Genomic DNA, 11,922 nt, shown 5'->3' on the forward strand with positions numbered 1-11,922 from the left:
GCCAATCTCTCATGGGTTAAGGAAATTCTAAATCCTAATCCCAGGTACCAGCTTTAGGAAAGGATATCTTCCTGACGCAGTTCTAGGGGAAATGTCCTTGTCTCTGAGCTTCTGCTCCAAGACTATTTTCATGTGACTTGGTGTCTCTGCTCTTCTGTTTGGAGCACACTTCCAATCACAGAATGTTAATTTTCCAGGTGACGTGATGTCTCCTCTACATCTAGTATGCTGGTGTTGTTTATTTGGAAAATATAATATGTGTTGGAACACTTTTCCCCTGACTGTCAGCAAACCCACTGGAATTTGAGCGGATATGAGCAATGACTACCTGATTGTAGATGGCAGAGGTGGTTAGTGTTGTATTTTATAATACATATAAACAAGAGTATTAGATTTACTAGTACTGTTTAATAGAATCATTTGATAAGAAAATTGATTTTTTATCATCATACCTTTAGGGAGTATAAAAAGGTCCTTTACGTTCCTTACCAGTTTTCATTTTAATCTGATTTTGTGCCTGAAGCAAAACATTGATTTCACAAGTAAATTGCTTATAACACAAGTATGATGACAACTCTTCTGTCACTTCTTGGATCAATGAAAACTAATAAATGGTGTTTGTGTTTCTTTGAATTATTTGTTTGCAAACTACTGAAACAGATCAGACTGTCTTTAGCCAAAAAATAACTAAACAATTCATTGGAAGGATATGATCCCAAATTACCCAATTAAAGGTTACAAAAAAATTACTGAAAAAGACTGAAGTCAAAGGAACCTGGTGGGTTTTATTATAAATCAACAGATAGTCTTCTTAGAAAACAAAGACAAGATGGATTAGTCTATAAGAATAGCTCAATACATACATGTTTTTATGTTATTGTTATGTGCTATTGAGTCACCTGTGACTAACAATGACCTATATACAGGAGCTCTGAACTCTATCCTATCTTGAGTCAATTTCACTGTTTCCCACACAACCACCCACATTACGTTAGTTACTGAGTTTATCTATCTCATCCAGGGTCTTTCTCTCTTAGTTATTCCTCCATTCTTCCAAGCATGGTGTCTATCCTTCTCCAAGGACTGTTTTTTCTGGGAACATGCCCAAAGTATGTGAGACAGAGCTTAAAATCCTTGCCACCAAGGAGCAGCTTGGATAGGAACCATAAAAATTATGCAGTATTTTTTTCTTTATTCTTTCAATTAAGACTAATGTGCTGTAATGCTTCATTACCTCAAACACTACAAAATTTCAAAATAGTAAAAGATTGCAGTAAGACTAAAACAAAATTTTGCATTTTTTATTATTGATGATGAATATTATGCATTATAATGCAGCACTATATAAGATAATTGGAATTTTAAGTGAAATTTAATGTTTTATTAATATATTTCCTATATGTTGGTCAAATGTCATTTTGACAAATAGCACTCACACTTTCTAAGTAATCAAATAGAAACTAAAGCTATATTATTTTCTTTTTAAAATATTTTTCCTGTTTAACTTCATGCACTTATTGGAATATATATTATTTTACAATCTGACAGGCAAATTCATATTCATAAAACATATATCTAAATTGGTTTTCTGTCAATGTAATTATAATATTCATTCATTTGAAAATGCTGACAAGAAGTTAAATTTGAAGTGCATTTGTATTTACGTTTATCATGCTGATTTCTTGTGCAGTTGAGTCAATATATAGTTATATTGCCCTACTTACACTATTTGCACAATCCTTCATAAATTTGAGCCCATTGTTTTAGCCATCATGTCATTCCATCTTGTTCAAGGTCTTCTTCTCTTTCTCTGACTTTCCAAGTTTTCTAAAATTATTCTTTTTCCCAAGGACCAGCCCTTCTTGATAGGACGTCTACATTTTATCATCCTTCACTTTAAGAAGCAGCCTACTAGCTCTTACTATAAGATGTTGTTATTGTTGTTTACCGGCGAGTCAGAACCAACCAATAGCTGACCCTCCAGCGGTTTTTCAGTGGGCAGTTAATCAAATGGGAGGAGATTGCCCATCCTTCTCCCAGGGAGAAGCTGGTAGCCTCAAACTGTGTGTCTTTGGGATTTCAGCACAACTTCTTGCCACTAGGCCACCAGAGCTCTCTTACTACAAGATAGACTTGGTTTTTACTTCTAGTTAATTGAATATTTAACATTCTTCTAAATCACTACAATTCAAAACCTTCTCCATTCAGTCATTTTTATTCATCGGAAAAATTTCAGCTGTTGTTGTTGTTGTTGTTAGGTGTTGCAGAGGTGAGCATGACTCATAGCAACACTGTAAACAGTGGATCTGAACTCCATCCTATCCTGTGCCATCATCACACTTCCTAACACACTAAAGCTCATTTTGGCAATCACCTTGTCAATTCACCTGGTTGAGCATTTTCCTCTCCCTCACCAACCATCCACCCTTCCAAGTATTGTGTTCCTCTCCAAATAATATCCCCTTCTAGCAACATGACCGAAGTAAGTGAGGTGAAGCATCATCATCCTTGCCTCCCAAGAACACTCTGGCTGCCCTGTCGAGACATATTATTCTTTTCGCTGTCCATGGGATGTTCAATGCTCTTCTTCAACTGCAGCTCAAAGGCATGAATTCATCTTTTGTCATCCCTATTCATTGTCCAATTCTCAGGTGCATAAAAAGTGATTGGAAAGACCACGGCCTGAATTAGACACACTTTAGTTCTCAAACTGACATCAGAACTCCTGAATAATTTGGAGAGGTCCCTAACTGCAGACTTTCCCAATGCAATACATCTCCTGATTCCTTAACTGCTGTTAACAAGGGTACTGATTGTGGATCTAAGCAATTAGAAATTGTTGACCATTTCAATTTCTTCTATATCCATTAGGTTAATGCCTATTGGTCCAGTGGTAAAATCATCTTTGTTTTCTTGACTTTGAGATGTAATCCATACTGAAAGCTTCATTCCTTAATCTTCTGCAACAAGTACTTCAAGTTCTCCTCACTCTCAGCAAGCAAGGTTGTGTCATCTGCATAAAACAGGTTATTGATGAGTCTCTCTCAAATCCTGAATCCACATTCATCTTCATAGAGTCCAGCTTCTTGAATAATTTTCTCAGAAAACAGATTAAATAGATATGGAGGGAGAATACAACCCTGACTCCCTCCCTTCTTCATTTTTAAACCATGTAATGTTCCCTTGCCAGTGATAGATTTTGCATAAGCACAATTTAGTGCTCTGGGATTCCCATTCTTCTCAATGTCAGCCACAACTTGTTATAATCCACACAGTCAAATGTCTTTGCAAAGTCAACAAAGCACAGATACTATTCTTTACTTTGAGCCAGGATGTACCTGACATCAGCAATGATGTTCTTGAGGCGATGGCCTCTTCTAAATTTTGCATGAACTTCTAGCAGTTCTCTATTCATGTAGCACTCTAGCTGTTCTTAAATAATCTTCAGCATTATTTTGCTTGCATGTAATATTAAGGATATTGTTTGATAGTTGGATCACCTTTCTTGGGAATGGGAACAAATATGTACCTCTTCTAATCCGTTGGCCAGACAACTGTACTTCAAATTTCCTGGCATTACCTGGCTATAATAGATTGCATCTGTTAATTGAAATAAGTCCATTGGTGTCCCATCTATTCCTGGGGCCTTATTTTTTTGCCATTGCCTTCTATCCACCTTCCACTTTCTTCCTCATTATCATTGACTCCTCTTCCTATGATACTTCCTAAAATTCTTCAGTGTCAATCAATTCTTCTTGGTACATTAATTCTGTTTATTCCCTCCATCTTCTTGTGATGCTTTCTGGTTCATTCATTACATCGCCCATAGCATCTTTAATTATTAAAAGTCAAGGTTTGAATTTGTGTTTCATTCCTCTCTGATTGAGAAATACAGAGCAAAGTCTTCTCTTTAACTCTCCAATTCCAGCTCTCTGTACATTCCATCATAATACTTTACTTTGTTCTCTCTCTCTGTTCTTTGAAATCTTCTGTTTAGCTCCTTTACTTTGGAATATTTTCCTTTGTTTTGATTTCTTGATGATACTCTAGTGCCAATTTAAGAGTCTCTACTGACATTCATTTGTGTGGTTTTTTTCTCCTCTGTCTCTGTAACAACCTTTTGCTCTCTTCATGAATGATATCCTTGAGATCATCCACCAACTAATCTAGTCTTTGATCATTGGTGTTGAATGATACAGGCCTGTTCCTAAAATAATCTTAAAATTCAGATAAAAGAGGACCAGTATTATATCTTTGTTATTGTGGATTTCTTTTCATTTTCTTCCATCTCAATTTTAATTTGCATATGAATAATTGATGGTCTGATTTACAGTCTATCTCTGGGATCGTTTACTGCCAAAATTGAGCTTCTCCAATGATTTCTTTCACAGATGCAGCCATTAGGTGAGGCCCATGTGTAAAGTCGGTGTGTTTGTCTTATAAAAGGTATTTGCAATGAATAAATCATTGAAAACGCGAAATTCGATCATTCTATTTCCGGTCCCATTTCTGTCACAGAAGAATTTCATGAGACAACATATGGTAATTTCATGAAATAACATATGGTAACATATGGTAACTTCTTTGTATCATATTTCTTTTTTCCTAAATTATCAAAATATTTTGACTACACTATAAAACATTTTGGAACTCTAGAAGCCTAAGAAGTAGGAAGCTTCACTGCCAACTCATAGGCACTCAGTTTGAATTCACCAGCTACCTTAAATAATGAAAGTGGGTAATCCTGTTCTGTGCTATTCAGAGCCTCTGATAACCTGCTATGAGTCTACCCTAATTTGAGCACAATCAGTGAATGATCAACATTTTAGTATACATTTTTAGTTAATATAAAATAACATCTTTGCAACATTGTGAATTATTTTATATCTTTTTACCTACATATACCACAGTTCTTTATGTTTTCACTCTTTAATTTTTTCTCTTTCTCAATTTTTCTTTTATGGTATTAGTTTCAAGAAGTGGGGAAAGATACCTTTCAATTTCCTTCCTTATCCAAGAGATGAGAAAACTGACTGCATATTACATTAGACGATTGCAGCAAAATAACTTTACGAGATGAAAATCACATTTCCAACTATCATATTTATGTTGATAACCTTGCCAGAAGGTTTACTGGAGCTTATGACTAAAGGAAACTGTACTCAGGCAAAGATGTTTTCATTTTAACATCATCAAGGAAGTGAAGGAAGACTTCACCCCTCAGCCTCAGAAATTGGTTGCAAGTTCTACCTATTATTCCTTCATTAACACATAGGAAAGTAAACTTGCTCTTCTATTTAAAAATAAGCATCTCAGTGTCTACAAGTCAATTTGTACCACTGGACTTTCTTTTTTTTTTTTTTTTTACCACTGGACTTTCTAAGATGTTGAAAATGATAAAATAACTATGCGGCAAACAGGGAGTCTGTTTTATTTTCAATATATGTAGAATTTCCTACTTCAATAATTTCAGTTTTTGCTGATTTAAGACAAGTTAACTGTCACACACATTTCAACATATTTGACCCAAAGCAAGCGACTAAAGGTAAGGTTTTGTTTGTTTACTGAAATGACTGCAGATTTGTCAAGGATACAGAAATAAAATATGTTGTTGTTATGTCCAATTAAGTTACCTGCTACTCATTAGCCACCCTATGTATGACAATCCTAAATCCTGCTTTATTCTGTGCCAATCTTATTGTCTATGACACACCTACTCTCAGTACCCCAATTATTAAATCAATTTTGTCAAGGCCTTCCTCTCTTGCATTTTCCCTTCACCCTCCCAAGCATGACGACCTTCTCCAGGGACTGGTTCCGTCTTGCAACAAGTCCAAAGTATATCTGACAAAGCTTCAGAATCCTTACATCCAAGAATCTGCCTGGAGCTTAGATATGATGATGTTAATATTTAAATTATTCCTTAAAATTAAACCTTAAAATAATTAATTTGATACCAAAGAAATTGAGCTATCTATCTAAGTTGTTTAGTATGGTGGAGTTGGAATGACCCACAGCTGACCCTCTGGTGAGTTTTCAGAGGCAGTGAATCGTGTGGGAGGAGATTTTCCATCCTTCTCCTGTAGAGCAGCTCATGCCTTCAGAATTGAGCACAGCTTCTTGTCACTAGAAGCTCTCTACCTCTCTCTTTTAGAGAAAATACAATTCTACTAATATATGACTTTGTATTTGCTTGGATCCACAATCATCACTTTTGACAGCTTCAATCAAGAAATGAAAAGATGAGTTACAATGGGAAAAATCTGCTGTCAAGTATCTCTCCAGAGTGTTAAAGAGCAGTTTAGAGACCAGGATGTGCCTGAGCAAGGGCATGGTCTTCTTAACTGTTTTTTATGTATCTGAGGGCTGGGCAATGATTAAAGATGACAGAAGAACTGATGCTTTTGAATTGTGATGCTGGAGAAAAGTATTGAACATACCATGGACTGTCAATAGAACAAACTGGTCTGTCTTGGAGAGGGAGAAACAAAGTTTCTCCTTAGAGGAAAGGATTTTGCATCTCTGTCTCACATACTTTGGACACATGGCCAGAAGGGACAAGTCCTTGAAAGAGGACTTGATATTTAAAAGGATTGAGGTACAATGTGGGAGAGGAAGACCCAGGATGAGATGGATTGACTCAGTAACTGAGGTGATGGAGGAACCTGAGTTGAAGTTAGTAAGATCAGCTTAGAATAGAGCAGGGTTCAGAGCTATTGTATATAGGTCATTATGACTTGTAGGTAACTCGATGGCATGTACCAACAATAACAAATTTTTGTATCAATTTCCTATAAGGTCAGTGAAAGCCTGCAAGACCCTCAACAATACTGATTGAAAAGATGACTGCAACAATACACTGAGTGTAACAGATTTTGAGACAGGAGTACCACAGGTCAAGGTTTCTATCCGCTGTTTATAGGATTGCTGTGAGTTACAGTTGACTCAATGGCACATAACAACTAATAACATGAGTCATTATTAACTTAGGTCCTATGGCTTTATTTTTTTGTCTTCTAGCAAATGGACTAATTTAGAACCACAAAAGATGTCCTCCCCCCTTATATTATGTTCAGTAAATGGAGAGGAACAAAAAGACAATATCTAATTTATTTTTTTACCATGAGTTTGAATGATAACTTCTGAAACTTCAAGATTGAAAACACAGTGGTTGGCATAACTTTATAATCATTATTCATAATAAAGATTCTAAAAATAGCTTCAGTAACATAGTTGGGTAACAGAGTTTGATACAATGTTAAGTCATTTAATTTTGAAAAACTTTAATCTCTTTATTTATTATAATTATCATTTGAAACAACCAGTGTTCCTTCATAGTAATTTTAAATTCCCTTTATTTAATATAGACTGATCTATTAAAATATAGTATGAATTACCAGTATAATTAAGTCACAAATAGTTGTTATTGTAATATTGGAAAAACAGTTTGGCATTTCAGTGTGTTACAGGATACAGTTATTTCCAACTCAGGAGAGTTATAAAGACATACAATTTTAGCATTATTTTTTTACAAAGTTTATTGTTTTCTGTTATTAGGAGCACAGATGTTAATTTCTGTGCAGTAATTTTTTAAAAACTATTAATCCCTATGGAGTGGACAAATGAAAGAAACCTTAAATTATATTTACTTTTTATTTAGCAATATCCAAATAGCTAGTGAAATTATGCTTAATAGTAGATGTCTTTCTGTGTCATCGTGTCAACTACTACTAGTAGGGGTCATAAGAACAACAGAACCAAACTCTTTCCTATCCTGTGTCATCCTTATCATCTATAATACACTTGAGTCTATTGCTGCTATGTTAATCCAACTCAATATTTGCTAATCCTCCCTTTACTGATTCTCCAATCTTCCAAGCATATCAATGTGTTTGATGGATACTCATATTAAACTGAAGTTCACACTAAAATAACAAATAATATTTTAAAATAACAGAATACCTCAAGACTTTAGTATAAATGACAAGAAACAACTATGGAGGATTGGTGGTAGTGCTGTTAGGCGTTGTTGAGTCATAGAAGACTCATAGCGACCCTATGAATGAAAGACCTGAGCACTGTGCATAAAGTTTCTGGAAGCAAGCTATTTCAGAAGTGGATGCCCTCTCCTGCTTCCGAGTTTGTCTTAATTTTAAATGTTTAATTCCTTCTCATTTATAAAATATTGGCTCATTGACTTCTTTTTATATATATAAAGAATGCTTTTTAATTTAAGGTATTTTATATTACTTTTATCTACTTAAATATATTATTACACTTGATAATCATATACTAAGAGCCTTAAATTGACAGTTTTATAGAATAATAATAGTCTTTATACACAGAATAAGCAATAAATTCAGTTTGTTACTATTTCTTCATTTGTTGTTGTTGTGGTTATGTTCTGCTAAATCAGGTATGACTCATAATGACCCTATGAACAACAGACCTGAATACCATAATATTTGTGCCATCCTCACCATCTGTAATAAAGTAGAACTCATCATCACCATATCAATCCATCTCGATTGAAGTCTTTATAACTTCCAGAACAAAAACTTAAAGAGTTAGTACCCCTTTCTTCAATATTTATAAATCAAATACAGGCCGTTCTAGCTCTGTATCATGAGTTTAAAAGTCACAAGAATGAAATAATTTTCAGTTTTGTAATACTTGATCATTTTCCATAAGATAACTTAAAATATTGAATTATTTCCTTCATTAGTTTAAAAATACAGTTTTGGGGTTAAAGTGTTGACATATGGCAATAATATGGCAGAATTTATTCTGAAAGTAACATTGAAGATGTATAGCACATTAGGCATACTTTGTGTTATGATATGGACATGTTTTATATATTTGTATTTTCTATCAATAAGATAAAAAAAAATTCAATGGTCCAAAATAACAAAATCTAGAAAATCTAATGCTATTGTATAGAAAGATTCTCAGGATACATGGAAAAGTATTTTGGCAAACTCAGTTGTTGTTATTGTTGTTATGTGCAATCAAGTTGCCTACAACTCATAGTGACCCTATGTACAATAGCACTAAACCCTTCTCTATCTTGAGCCAATCTCACCATCTCCAACACACCTACCTCCATTACTCCAGTTACTGAATCAAACCAATTCATCGAGGGTCTTCCTTTACTGTGCTGTCCCTCCACCCTCCCAAACATGACATCCCTCTCCAAGGACTAGTCTTGCAACATGTCCAAAGTATGTCAGATGAAGCTTCAGAATCCTTGTCTACAAAGAGCAACCCAGCTTCACCCTTTCCAGGTCAAACCTGTTTGTTTTCTTAGCAGTCCGTGGTATATTTAATAATCTTCTCCAACACCGCAGCTCAAAGCATCAATTCTCCTTCTATCATCCCCTGCCATAGTCCAGCTCTCTGATGCATAAAAACTGATTTCAAAGACCATGGCATATATCAGGAGCACTTTAGTCTCCAGACTGACATTCTTGCACGTCAGTATTTTAGAGAGGTCTCTAACTGCAAACTTTCCCATTGCAATACATATTTTAATTTCCTGGTTGCTGGTGCCAAGAGTGTTGACTGTGGAGTCAAGTAAACCAAAACTATAAATGGGGTCTATCTCTTCAACATCCATTATGATGTTGCCAGTCAACCTAGTGGTGATAATCTTTGTTTTCTTGAGCCTCAATCTGTACTGAAGACTGCAGTCCCTGGCCTTCTACAGCAAGCGCTTCAGGTCCTCCTCAGTTTCCGCAAGCAGGGTTGTGTCATCTGCTTAACGCAGATTGTTGATGATTCTTCCTCCAATCATGATGCCACATTTCTCCTTATAGAGTCCAGCCTCCCAGATAATCTGTACTGCATAAATATTTAAAAGGTATGGAGACAGGATACATCCCTAGCACACACTCTTCCCAATTTTGAACCATGCAGTGTTTCCCTGCTCTGTTCTGATGACTGCTTCCTGGGCCAAGTATAGGTTTCTCATTAGCACAATCAAGTGTTCTGGGATTCTCATTCTTCTCAGAAATAGCCATGGTTTGTTATGACCCACATAGTCAAATGCCTTTATGTAATCAATGAAACAAAGATAGGCATTTTTCTGGTACTCCTTGTTTTCAGACAAGATTCATATAACATTAGCTACAATATCCCTAGTACGACGACCCCATCTAAACCCAGCATGCACTTCTGGTAGTTCTCTGTTTATGTGCTGTTCCAGTCGTTTTTGGATAATCTTCAGCAGAATCTTGATTGCATGTGATAGTAATAATATTGTTTGCTGATTTCCATACTCTGTGGGATCACCTTTCTTTGGAATGGGAACAAATATCTCTTTCAGATCTCTTCCAGTCAGTTAGCCAAGTGGTTGTCCTCCAGATTTCTTGGCACAACTTGGTGAGCACATCTAGGGCAGCATCTTTTAGATGAAATATGTCACTTGGTATACCATCCATTCCCAGGGCCTTATTCTTAGCCAATTCTTTCAAAACAGTTGTTTCATTTAAGTTCTTTTGTGTCTGCCAATTCCTTTTGGTATAATGACTCTGTATACCCTTTCCATCTTCTTTTAATACTTGCAGGGTCACTCAGTATTCTGCCCAAAGCATCCTTAAGTATTGCAACTCGAGGCTTGAATTTCCTTTTCAGTTCCTTGAGCTTAAGAAATGCTGAGCGAGTCTGGCCCCTTTGATATTCTGACTCCAGCTCTTTGCACATTTCATTATAATATTTTACTTGTCATGTTACTTAGACTTTTGAATTCTTCTGCTTTGACTTCTCAGCGCTCCAGTGCAATATTCACAGTCTCTTCTGACATCTATTTTGGTCTTTTCTTCCTCCTTCATCTTTGCAATGACTTTTTGCACTCTTCTTGGTTGTTATTCTTGATATGTTCCCATACGTCATCTGGTCTTTGTTCATTAGTCTTCACTCATGTATGTTGGCAGTTATATGGAACTAACCCAGTAATAACGAGTGAAGATGCACTCAAGTGATTATAACTAGACACTGATAATTTCCTAATAAAAAAGTTAATAGCAAGAAATAGATGATAAATTATGTTTCTTGTCTGAATTTTTAATCAATAACTTAAGGGAACATGAGACAATTATTTTTAATTGAAAATGTATAATTTGTAATGGAATTGAAAAAAAACAATAGGAACCAATTACTCAACACATGATAGTGCCTGCCATATCAAAAATTAACACATGTAACTGTGTGGTTTAGCACTATTTTAATTAGGATTTCACTGAATGAGGTTGTAAAGGTCTTTAACAAAGAGGGAATAAAAGTTTAAATGACCTTGTGAATATTTTTGGTGAAATTTAAAGACTAATGAAAATGGTTTGGGGAACTGGAGAAAATGAGAATCATATTTTACAGTGTCAGAATATTTCATAACTGTATTGCCAGATTTAATATGCAAAACATAAAAAAAAACTTGTTATTGTTTGTTGTATACCATGGACTTTACTGACCCAATACGTACCTTACAATGGATTTTCAAAGGCAGTTAATCATATAGAAGAAGATTACCCATCATCCTGCTCCCTCAGAGGTGCTAGTGGATTTGAACCTCGTGCCTTTGGTCACAGAGCTCCCTAGCAAGTTTTATGTTCTAACTAAGGATACCTCCAGACCAATTATGGATGATAACACGTGACTCCTATGACTTTAAAAGTGAACTGTCAAATATATGTAAAAGTCAGTATTGTAGAATTTAACTTAAAATTGAATCTGATTCCCAATATCTCCAGACGGTAAGTCATTCTAAAAAAATATAAAAGAGCATGTAGGTAGAAATTAAATGCATGGAAGAACATTAAGAGTTTATGTTAATGACTCAAAGTATAGGACCAAATCTTACGTAATTTTTCAGCGAGACATACATCCTCAGGTAGATGATTAGCTTTACAAATGCTCATTATTTTTTTT

General features: G+C 35.2%; 1 pseudogene; it reads left to right on the forward strand.

Moving 5' to 3' along the window:
• Window positions 1–313: 313 nt before the first annotated feature.
• LOC102848003 overlaps window positions 314–11,922 on the forward strand; it is a 40,550-nt pseudogene continuing 28,941 nt past the window's right edge.

Source organism: Elephantulus edwardii, unplaced genomic scaffold, assembly GCF_000299155.1.
Source record: "Elephantulus edwardii isolate Elephantulus edwardi_28Jun2011 unplaced genomic scaffold, EleEdw1.0 scaffold00504, whole genome shotgun sequence".
Lineage (NCBI taxonomy): Eukaryota > Metazoa > Chordata > Mammalia > Macroscelidea > Macroscelididae > Elephantulus > Elephantulus edwardii.